Below are 13,154 nucleotides of genomic sequence, written 5' to 3'. Positions count from 1 at the left end.
TCACTGACTGACAGGGTAGACATGGAGTGTCCATAAGAGTATGAAACTAGCAATGGTGCCTCCACAACCAGTTGGCCACAGAAATGCTCCAATTCTCATCCTAGAATCCAGTGAGATTTTTCTGGGTGGAAATACAGTGTATCTCAGGAATTGGCAAACTATGACCCACAGGCCAAATTCAGCCTACAGTCTATTTTGATGCATTCATGATCTAAAAATGGTTTTTGCATTTTATGTGGTTAAAAGGAATCAAAAGAAGAAGGATATTTAATGGCATGTGAAAATTATATGAAATTCAAATTGTAGTGCCTATAAATAAAGTTTTATTGGAACTCAGCCATACATCCACTTATTTACATTGTATATGGCTGCTTTTGTGGCTGAGTGGTTGTGACAGAGACTGTAAGGGCCGAAAATACTTACTGCCTGGTCCTTTACTCAAAATGGCGGCCGACAAACATATAGCATAGGGTATACTATACTGGTGCAGCCTCTTACCAGCTGTGGTATTGGGTAAAGATTTACTAAGACATTCAGCCTCAGTTTGCTCATCTGTAAGGGAATATTAATACTAACTGCAGGGTTGTTGGGGATAGTACATGAGATATAGTGTCACAAAGAAGCTGCCATAATGGCAGTAAGTGGTTGCTGTTTTTATTCTTAATGGAATTGGAGAAAGAAGAGCATTTCCTGGTCTCTGTGGTATGATTCTAAATAATGGGAGAAGCTACCAGGCTCTCTGTGGTTCGGGGCTACCTGAGAGTATTTTGGATGTTGTCTTAGTCAGCAATCCATTCCATAACAAAATGCTACAGACCGGATGGCTTAAAAAACAGAAATTTACTTCTCACAGTTCTGTAGGCTAGGAAGTCCCACGGTTTGGGCGCCCGCATGGTAAAGTTCTAGTGAGAGCTCTCTTCTTGGCTTGCAGATAGATGTCCATCTTCTCATTATATTCTCACGTGGTAGAGAGAGAGAGAGAGAAAGACAGAGAGTGAGAGCACTCCAGTGTTTCTTCTTCTTGTAAGGAAATTAATCCCACCATGGGGCTCTGTCGCCATTACCTCATTTAAACCTAATTGCCTCCCCCAGATTCCACCTCCAAACACCATCACATTGGGGATTAGGATTTCAACACATGAATGGGTGCAGGGGGAACACTATGGCCATAACAGATGTTGAGGTTGAGTGCCCAGCAGCTGTTCCCCCATTTCTTCAATGTGGAGCAGCATTTAATTTCATACCAGCTTTGGGAAAGAACTCTCATTAGTCTTAACCAGTTGGGTACTCCCTCTTCGTCAGAAAGGGACATTTTCAATTATGTCAGTGACTGTAAGGTGCCACTACATTGACTGGCAGAAACAACAACAAATATGTATATATATTTTTTTCATACAATAAAGAAATATCATACCCCAAAACTCAACACCACCACTTATGAGATCACATTTTTCCTATAGAGAGTGATAAGCAGATGTAAAGCCTAAAACTGCAATGGAATTTTATGAACATCATTCCATGACCCGGCAATCCAGTTCCAGGTAAAAGGAACAACAGAGAGCAAAGCAGAGTCACAAGAATCAGAGAACAAACAGCACCCTAGTTGAGCCATGACTCTCACATTTCCTACCTGTGAGCTTCTCAGTCCTTTAGAGATCAAGTCACTTTAAGTTAGATTTCTTGAATTTCCCCCCAAAGATCAAATAATTACTGCAATTGGTAACTGTCCATAGATTTGGGTTGAAAGTAGACCCCCCTTTATTGCTCACATGGCCAGAAGGCAATCAGGACACAGTGACTCATCAATGCACTAAACTACTGTATGTTGAGATCTGTTTACAGTGTATAAATATCTCACGTATGTTGCTTAACAAACTAAATTTTTTACTTAGGGTAGCTGTGCTAAGCTCTGTGCTCAAGCTGTGGGAGATGCAAAGATGAATCAAGCACATGATTAGACCTCAAGGACTTAATGACCTCGTGGAGAAGAACAACGTATAAACTACATGAGAGATTAAAATAGAAGGCAGAACAAAGAGAGGTGTAGATTCAACATGGTATTAGAACCGGAGGAGAGAGTTACTGCCCCCATTAGATCCTCACAACAGCTCTGTGGGGGACACAGAACAGATGTTTTCATCTTCCTTGTTACAGATTAGAAGGTTCTAAAAGGTCCAGGGTGACTGGGGTAATTAGTGATACGTTAATTGAACTCAGTGATTTTGGCCTGAAGCCCAATATTCTTTCCATTCTTCCACGAAATTTCTTAAAGAGAATAACCTCATATTAAAAAGGCTATTGTGTATTTAACATTTCATAAAGGACTGACATATAGGAACCCGGCGTACCTTGTCAAGGAACAAAATGAGAAATGTACAAGCTAACAGAAAGCAGTGGGCAGGCACTACGAACAACCTGAAGTCACCTGTTCCAATCAAGGGGAGACCACCACTCAGTTCATTATCAGCTGATATTGTCAGAATTTTCCATTTTTTAAGAGATTCACAAATCTAAATTGTACATGAAATTTTATAAAGTGTTTTTTAACGTTTTGTCGTTCCAACCTCCAAGATACATACTGACCCTGCCCACTTCCCTCCATTTCTTTGCAACAGCCTCCTCAGTGATCTTCTCGATGCCAGTGGCATCTTTTTCTTAGATGTCCTCCCAACAGTAGTCAGGGTGATCCGTTGAAAAATAAAGGCTATCATCTCCTTATCCACCCTAAACACTCAGCAATCAGGATTTAATCATAGATGCCCAGCCACCCTGGGTATTATAGGAATCCTTGACCCATTTTAAAGGTTAGACCTTGCACAAATGTGGGAGAAGGTAGGGATGGGAAGGAGTTAGAGACTGAAATTAAAAAAAAAAACAAACAAACAGAAAGAGAGTCATTGACCCATCACCTAATGCACTGGTGTGTTTAGAAACATAAATCCCAGTGTGTGTGTGTGTGTGTGTGTGTACACATGCTTATATGTGTGTATAAACACATATACACATATATATTTTCAATAATTACCTTTATTTTATATGAAGTCCTGTTACATAATTCATCACATTATGGATATGTGTAAATTTATCAAAATTAATAAATATATAGACATAGCTATAGTTGTAGGTATGTCAGTATTTGTATAAGAAGGTTCAACCCTGAATATCCGATGGAATTCTGACTCTGGCACACTAGATAGTCAGCATCTCCACAAAGCTCATTTCTAGCTGGAGGTGCTACATTCTACATTTTAAACAAGTGACCAGATCGCCCATGATTTTCCCAAGGCATCATCACGGGGATCATTTTTTTATTCAAAGACCAATATTTCAAACTAGAAAGTTCACGTCAAACAGTTAACAAATCAATGCTATCCTAAGAACCAAAGCACCTTGCCCAGAAGTTGCCTGCACCTTTCCGCCTATTCAGTATTTAAAGGTGTCTTGTTCATTAACTAGAGAGTCACCTCATCTAATTGCAGGTGTTCAGGCTTCACAGACAATTTGGTCTCCTGAGTCTTTGTACATTTTATTTCCTGAGATTATGGGGAGTGAGAAATCCCATCTAACCCTTTCACGGGATCCCTAGACTCTGAAACTATTAAAGATTTGAAATAACCATGGAGCAGCCTCTGGAGCAGGCTGCTTTGATGGAGTACCAGACTGCTCAGAGGGGCGCTTAGAGAATTCCATTTCTTTGGCATTTGCCCTCACAGGATCTGATACAATGCACATGTGTAATAAATATTTGTTGGATAAGCAATGGAACAGAATGAATGAAAATAAGCCAAGGTTAATATGGATATGGGATTCTCCAGAATTTGGAGCATTCCTTTGTGTTGGGGCCAAGCAATAGTAGAATTTAACACCAAGGCATTTTCTATTTTTCACTCCACATGCAGTGTCCTCCAGAAAGCAGAGTTGGGTTGCTAGTGCTGACGATTAGCACCAAGTATGTGCAAGGCAGGGAGACCCACTAGCCATTCTGTCTGCATTACTGGCATACGAATATCAGGTCAGATAACCCTTCTTTATATATATATATATTTATTTTATTGAAGTATAGTCCGTTTACAATGTTGTGTCAATTTCTGGTGTATAGCATAATGCTTCAGTCATACATGAACATACATACATTCTTCTCATGTTCTTTTTCACCATGAGTTACTACAAGATACTGAATATTATTCCTTGTGTCATACAGTATAAACTTGTTTATCTATTATATATATATATATATATATATATATTAGTTAGTACCTACAAATCTAGAACTCCCAATTTATCCCTTTCTACCCCCTCCCCCCCGGTAACTGTAAGTTTGTTTTCTATGTCTGTGAATCTGTTTCTCATTTGTAAATAAGTTCGTTTGTCTCATTTTTTTAGATTCCACATATAAGTGATACCATATGGTATTTTTTTTTCTCTTTCTGGCTTACCTCACTTAGAATGACAATCTCCAGGTCCATCCATGTTGCTGCAAATGGCATTATTTTATTACTTTTATCACCAACTAGTATTCCATTGTATAAATACACCACAGCATCTTTATCCAGGCACCCATGGATGAACAGTTAGGTTGCTTCTACTCAGATAACCCTTCTTCATGTGTCCTTATTCTTCACATACTAGGCACTTAATCCAGGACATTAACATCTTTTTTATGGACACAACCACTGAAAAGCCCAGCAACTCTTGGCAAGATCTGCTCCCATAACGTTGTGCTCTTAGGCACACTGGTGGGCGCTGCCTCATTCTCATATTCTGTCCACGAAATCACACACGAAATACACAAGGAGTAACAGGCCAAGCTTCAGGCAAAGATATTTTCTTTAATATTTATCTATGGAGAAATCTAAGAAACAGCAAAGTTTGATACCTTTGGATAGGTGAGAACTAAATTAAATCCTCATCTTGTTCCTGTCCCCGTTACAAATCAAAAACATATCTGAGAGCTTTAATGTCTTTGGATATTAAATTACGTGCATGTCAAATTTTGTAACTGATCATAACTCATTTCAAAACAACACAGGGATTTCTCCCCAGCTAAATGATTGGTGCTGTACATTGTGAATGCCAAGTGGAAAGACAAAAAGAGTGACAATCTTACAGATAATGTGGGTAGCAGAGAAAAAATTGGGGATGCCTGTCAAGCGGTACAGCTGCTTCCATTTTTTCTTTTAGACGTGTTTGAAATTAAGTCAACACAAGAACAGCCTAGGAAAATCTGTCTCATGGGCTACCAAAGCATAAATACAAAAAGTAAAATATAAATATAATACAGGAGATTGGAGTCTTTCTTTTCTTTTGTTACAGATTTTGTTAAGACTGTGCAGACTTGTCTCCATAAGAATTACTGGACAAACTTGGCTTTAAAATTTCAAGGAAGTAGAATTTATATTTCCTATTTTTCCATTGGTTGTTCCTTCTGGATTACAGTTCTTTATGTACCTGAAGCCATACACATATACATCTCAGGTTTTTAGCAGTTTCTTTTGACTGAGACACTGTTGTGTTCTATCATTTTTGTTTTCTATGTCTTAATTTAGTTTAAATCACTGCGGTCTAAAGCAACATTACTGCTCTTAACTTCTCTATATTGTTTTTATCAGTTTAAATTTTTCCTCTTTTTCTACTTCCTCTTCCTCCTCCTCTTTCTCCCTCTTTTTCCTTCTTTCATTTTATTTTCTCTTTTCACATCTTCATCTTACCCCTTTCTCATGGTCTACAGGAGTCTGCATGATGGACTCCTGTCTCTTGTAACCCCTTTCCGCCTCCATTTTTTTCCCCACCCATATTAAGTCTCTGGCCTTAAACTTATCATTTTTCAATTCAGAGCCCTCACATTTGCTATTTTTTTGGCCTAGAATGCTCCTTTCCAGATCGTCCCCTTTCCCACCAGAGCTATCATATATAGCTGTCCATGGTGTACAGCACAACTCCAGGGGTAACATTCATTTAGACTACAGTGTGACTATTTTCCCCAGTTTTACAACATAGTGGCCTGATTTTGCACACTAAGGATTTCAGACTATATATCAGATCTTCAAAGAGGCCTTTTCCCAAAACCATATCTAAAGCCCCTCCACCTATACAACCCCACCCAGTAATTCTTTATCTCTCACCCTGTTGATTTCTTTCATAACAGTTGTGAGAATCAGTAATTATTCCACATATTTATTTGTTACATAGTGATCATATATCTTCTCTAGACCAAAGTTTCTTGAGTTTTGTGACCTCCTCTGCCTTGCTCTTAGTTGTATTTTGCAACATCTGTAATATCTTTAACGATGCCTGGCACATACCTGGCCCTTTATAAATCAGTGTTGAATAAAGAAAAAGAATGAATAAATTAGTGAATAAATTTTCCTTGAACATATCCACTTTTCTTTCTTGTTACAATTAGCTATAATAAAAACCAGTCTCAAAATAATGATCTCACCATCCATCTGTTGGGTAATACGTCATTTCCTTGGTTCCATGAATCTTTCTCTTCTTTGAAGGCTTTTGATTAAAATGTTGTTGTGCCTGTGAAATATAACCTATCACTTAACATCATTTTAACATTTTTGTTGATGTACATAATGTGTTTGATGATGGCAGGATGCAAGTAAACTTGCATGAAGGTTAGTCTAGGATGGTTGATGGGGGAGGAAGCAGAAGAAAGTGTTACTGATGGAGAGATAGAAGAGCCCCACAAAGATTTTCCATCTACTCTGAAATTCTAGCCAAAGACTCACTCTTTACTGCTTAATGGGTAATGAGATGGAGGCTGTCACTCATGATGCTCTAAACTGCATCCCTTCTTCCCACCTGACTTCAGTTCAGTGATGGTGGACAGTTCCTTGCATTTTGCAGCTTTCTGCTAAGAGATTCTCTGTTTTGCTCTCTGATGACTTGAAAGGCCACTCAGCCAAGCACAGAAGCAACTCACCAGCAAAGGACAGGACGGGGGCATTAATACTCTTGGGAGCAATTTCTAACCTTGGAGGTGTGAGATTTTGTGACTATATGTCCTAGATTCTCTCCATGTCTGGTGGGACACTTCTGAAGCAGTAACTCAGACTGTCAACTAAAGGGTTGAGCCACAGTTACCCGGAAGCCACTGATGCACTAGTAATTGGGTTTATCCTTTCCTAGCCTCACTTTCCCCACTTTCTCACTAGTGATTTGTGGAACCTCTTCCAAAATAAGCCATCTGGATTCAAGTATTTGCCTTACCAATTACTTTTGGGGGAACTCAAACAGACAAGGACTTTTAACCTTTGTCCTTTCTTGTTTAATTGGTACCCCATCCATCCTCTTCACAAGAACCTTTGTCACAGTTCTGTATTATTCCTTGGTAATAAATTCAGAAAAATGTTTAAAATGAAAACAAAATACCAGAAATAAACCTAGTTGATCAAAATAAGGCTAAATTTTTTAAAGCTTTGCACCCAAAGTTGAGCATTTTTACTTAAGAAATTCTTTCGACTAAGATCATCCCATTTTACACATGCACAAATTATAACACTTATCTCTTTCCAACCCTTACAAGTGAGGTATTAAATAAAATTAAAGAAAAATTAAAAAACAACAATAAGACACACAAGGACTTAAGTTCATATCCAGGACCCAATACGCACTACTGTCTGAGATGTAGAAATCATTCTTTACCTTTCCAGGCTTATTTCCTCTTTTATAAATTGATAATTATAGCATCCATTTTACAGGTTAATTTTAATGATCAACTTTAAAGCACATCTCTCTACACTAACCTTCCATGCTTCAGCTAAAATAAAAAGAGTGACTAAATATACTAACATGGAAAAATCTCCAAAATATAAAGAAAACAAATTGTAGAACCATGTTATAGCACAAACTGATGTACATTTAAAACAAACCCACACACCTTTAAAAGTATACATATGTATATTCATACACATATATAAACACATATTTTGTATATGGGAATATGGGAGTTTATGTTAAATACATTGCAGAAATTCTGAAGAATGAATATAAATTGTAGATGAAACATTAATTCAGGGTATAGTTGAAGGGGAATTCACTTTTTACTTTATATACTTGCACAGCTTCTGTATTTTATGATAGTAAGAGCATATATTCAAGTATTTCTTGTGTAATAAACATAAAGTAGACCCCATATTAATATTTCCTCTCCCTATTTTATATGTGGAACTCCTCTTACACAAAATTATTTTAATGTGGAAACAAACAAAAAGCACTATTTTGCAATCACAAAGATAGCATGGTGCCTGAGCCATGATAATCACTCAGAAAATATGAATTGATTACGTTAATGTGTAAATAAATGAATGACTGCTCAGGTATTGTCATGAAAACTCCATTCTCTAAAATGCGCCTATAGTTGTTCAGCAACGTGAAATCCAACACAATCTAAAAGCTGAAGATGAGCACCTTCGATGAGGTTCCTAGAAACTCACATTTACTTCCTATTTATTTTCTAACAGTATTGTCCTAGGGTTCTTTCTGTGGAAATGGTAATGGGATGTTATGTACTCACTAGAAGTTGGGGAGATGAGTTGGTTTTCCAGATGCATTTTTAAAAAGATGTTAATATCATTTTCATCCTTATGCTCATGAAAACTATTTGGAATAAGAAATTCAATTTATTTTGATGAAGTTCTTTGAAATTGTTATTATTCTGAAGGTGATAGTTGTGATTAGAAACTTATGTTTGGTTAGGTAAGGCTCAGCTTTAGGTATCCAAGTGTTTAAAGTCATGATTCACTGGTGGATTAATAATTATATTTATCTATTATTTATGTTCTTCCTTTCTTAACATATCTACTCTTTACTCTCTGGAAAAGAGAAATGGCAAGTTTTAATGTACGTTGACATCAGTGCCAACAGTGCTGTCCAGAAACTCCTGAGAAAAGTCCATCATCAGATACCCTCTTGAAATCATCTACCTTTTGAATAAAACTCTGAGAGTTATAAGACAGTGAATGGTAGAGCCAAAATTTGAAACCAGGCCATTTGACTCCAGAGCAAGTAATATTAAGTCATATTCAAATATATTCTTCAAATCAGATAAAGCTTAAAACATTCAGTGAGAATCTACTATAATCAAATCATTGCTCTAGAAGTAACCAGTCTTGCCTTATTTTTGCAGCACCATTCACAGTACAGATACTTGTTGTACACAATCAAGAAAACTGAAAAAACTGATCACCACTCAAGAAGTACAACCTGATGAAATATTGTGCTTAATGTCTTTTTTTCCCCACATGATGAAACTGAGGCTTGGGGAAATGAGATAAATTGCCCAAAGTCATACACCTGGTAAGTAATGGCATCATAATTTGAGCCTAACTGTTCTTCCAATCATATGAATTGTGTCTCTACCATATTCAAATTATGGTACTAGAATTAACTGATATGCATTAATTTTGGCATTTTTTTTAACAATTTACTAACTCACTTGACTAACAAACGCTAATTTGCATTTGACCAAATATGCGTTTCATTTGAGAGCCATAACTCATTCATTTTAGGAAATGTAAGGTTGAACTTAAACAGGGTTATAAAGGTGGAGTGGACCTAGGCAAGTGGAAAATCAGTGGAGATATTTTTAGGTAAAGGGAACTATACAGCTGACCTTAACGATGGTGGATTTATGACTGGTCGCTAAATAAAAATGATGTTATTATCATTATAATAGGCAGAAGTTATTGGATGCTTACTTTGTGCCAGAAATATACATATCATGTTGGCTAATGGTCATCTTACAAGTGAACAATCAAGGTTGTAGAGGAGTAAAGTAAATTATCCAACTCACACTGTTGGCAAATTTCAAAGTAATGACTTGAACCTAAGCATGTTTAATTCCAAACCTCATCTGATCAAGCTTTTGCAAAACTATGGACAATTAGGAACAGAGAATAGTTAATAATTAAGAGCTTTTTCCTTCCAATTCTGAAAAGATGGCAATCAGTAGAAAACACAGATCATAGTCTTCTCCCTCAGCTTCAGCACAACACTGAACACTGTTTCCTGTGTACATTCTCAGGAAACATGAGGGTCCCAATCCAGGACGTGGACTGACTCACCAGAGGAGCCTCAGACCAGACCGGACTGCTCAGCAACTAATATCTTTGTAAAGGTGCTGAGATGATATCATGTCGGCACCCTAACTGAGAACAACCTGTTCCTAGTAAGAGACTTGACTCTTTGAAGAAAGGACCTAACACAGCGTATTCCCAGTGTGTGTGAAGAAGGTGGGGCTGGGCACATTTCCACGACAGTTTGACCTTGCTGTTTGAATGCACATTTTAGTGAAACTCACCCAGAAGCCCTTAAATCAGGTGATATTTCTTTAATCTACACTTCTCAGATTTCTTGGTACATCTGCTACAACTCATAATATATTCCATGTTGTGTTATTAGTAATTATTCACCCTTTCCCCTCCTCCTGAGTTATCAATACTTCCAGGCAGAACCCTAGTCTTTATTACCTGTGTGATTACACTTGCCCTCATGTAGCATCCTGCAGACAGAAGATCAATTTTGGGATTATTGGGTAACTTAGTTACCAATGAAAGGTGAAAAACTGCCACCCTGCCCAGTGCCTTTATTTGTTTAAATACTCTTCTGATTTGTATCTACTGTCAACGTTTCCAGAAATGACATCAGCATATGTTGGGGCCAAGTTTATCCTCATAAATCTTCACAGTAATATGACCCAAAGTATGACACTGAAGGTCTTTTTAGGATTTCTTTATTATTCACGTTACTCGGATTCTCAGACTGTAACATTCAGGAAAAATATGCTCAAATGTCTGAAAATCTTCATAATAGGAAAAGTTGAATAATAACTGTTGGAATTTCCCTTTGAAAACTTGTAATTTCCATCCATGTACAAGTTAACCTTCTCATGTGGTACACACATGACTAGGCTGTCAGACTGAAAGAAGAGAAACTGTGATCAAATCTCATCATACTTGAATCCTTTGATCTTTCATTCGGATGGATGTGTTGTCCCCAAAGGAATTAAGAAAAAGTTCCTTCCCACAAGTGTTTAGAACATCTAATTAGAACTACCTTCTTTTAAACTGAATAAATAAAATCAATGGCAGAACAGCTGAAATGAATATCATATGTCATATGCTGGATGTGCGTATGTGTGCATGTGGTGTGTGTGTGTGTGTGTACACTGTGGTGCGAGGGTAGCAGATTAGGTATAACACACATGACCAAAGGAAAGATTAATTGCATTAAGACTAATATCATTATCATAAAATTATGAATACTTTTAAAGGGGGATGGAAAAATATCTTTATTTTTATTAAAAGGTATCTAGGTATTAAATAAAGGATATTTACACACATTATATTATTAAGTTATTTAAAATTAATCAACTTGAATAGGTAATAGAGGCACAGAAGTTTTAAAACATTAAAGTGTATCAAAAGTTAAAATGAACTGTTACCAGTATCCTCCCGTCCCTCATACTCCTTCCCAACCTCAGTAGTCTCTATTCTTAGAGGAAACCATCAGTGCCAGTTTTGAAATTGAACTTGAACTTGCAAGATATTTTTTCATGCTAATACAGTTGGTTTCTGTTAGTACAATATAGACCTACCTATTTTACACTATCACTATCTAAGCCTTTCATAATATCTCATGGTATTGGTGTTACACTTAATTTATTTGTTTATTGGATGGAGTCTCTACTGGAACGAAATTCAGAGCCTCCACACTATTATTCTGTATCTCCTGCAGCGCATCTCAAAGTATGGACAGATGCTTGTACTTTCCGTAAACTTTTTATTATTGATCTACAACAAAAGCATGGAAATTGAGCATCAGTATTTAGAAATTTTAAAGCAAACTGATCACGTTGCAATGACTAACCACGTAGTCACTGTAGTCTGCAAAATTATCAGGCTTACAACAGATGGCAGAGGCAGGGGAACTCCGCTAGTTACAGCCTGAGAAGTGCAACACTTGGTTCAGACCCAAGAGCAATGACTAATACAATGTAGGCATTAAATCTATTTATGGAAACAAAAAATTAGTGTGCATTTCTTTTTTCTAGCTTTTTTAAGGTATTACTGACAAGCAAAAATGATACGTGTTTAAGGTGTACAATGCGACATTTTGATATATGTATACATATATACATGTATTCACAATTACACCACTGTAAAATGATTAGCATAATCAAGTTAATTAACTTATCCGTAACTTCATACATTTACTGCATATGGGTATGTGTATGTATGAGTGTGCGTATGTGTGGGGGGTTTGTATGGTGTGAACACGAGATTTACTCTGGTAGTAAATTTCAGGTATACAATTACTATTGACTAGTTCACCATGCTGTACATTAGGTCTCCAGAAAATAACCATCTTATAAATGAAGGTTTGTACCCTTTGGTTAGTATCTCTCCTTTTCCTACACACCCTGCCTCTAGTAACCTGTTACTATGAGTTTGACATTTTTTACTTATGGTTCCACATATGAGTGAGATCATGGGCTATTTGCCTTTCTCCTTTTGGCTTATTTTATTTAACATAATGTGCTCCAGATTCACCCATGTGTTGCATAATCAGGATTCCATTTTTTGAAGACAAATAATATTTCATTGTGTACATTTGTCTGTCAACTGACACTTAGATTGTTTCCATATCTTGGCTACTGTGAATAATGCTGCAATGAATATGGAGTTCAAATATCTCTTTCGGATAGTGATTTTACTTCTTTAGGCTGAATATCCAGATGTAAGATTGCTGGATCATATGGTAGTTCTGTTTTTTTGAGGTATCTCCATATTGTTTTCCATAATGACTGTACCAATTAACATCCCCACCAACATTGCACAGGGGTTCCCTTTTCTCCACATCTTTGCCAACACTCCTTATGTCCAGTCTTTTTGATGATAGCCATTCTAACAGGTGTTAAGGTGATATTTCATTATTTTGATTTGCATTTCTTTGATAAATAGTGATGTTGAGCATCTTTCCATGTATCTATGGAACCACAAATGATGCCAAATAGCTAAAGCAATCTTGAACTAAAAGAACAAAGCTAGGAGCATCACAACCCTTGATTTATGTTTACATTACAAAGCTATAGTTGTCAAAACAGCATGTTACTTGCATAAAAACAGACACATAAACCAACAGAA

The sequence above is a fragment of the Camelus dromedarius genome, chromosome 4, assembly GCF_036321535.1.
Source record: "Camelus dromedarius isolate mCamDro1 chromosome 4, mCamDro1.pat, whole genome shotgun sequence".
Lineage (NCBI taxonomy): Eukaryota > Metazoa > Chordata > Mammalia > Artiodactyla > Camelidae > Camelus > Camelus dromedarius.
This window is presented reverse-complemented; position numbering follows the sequence as displayed.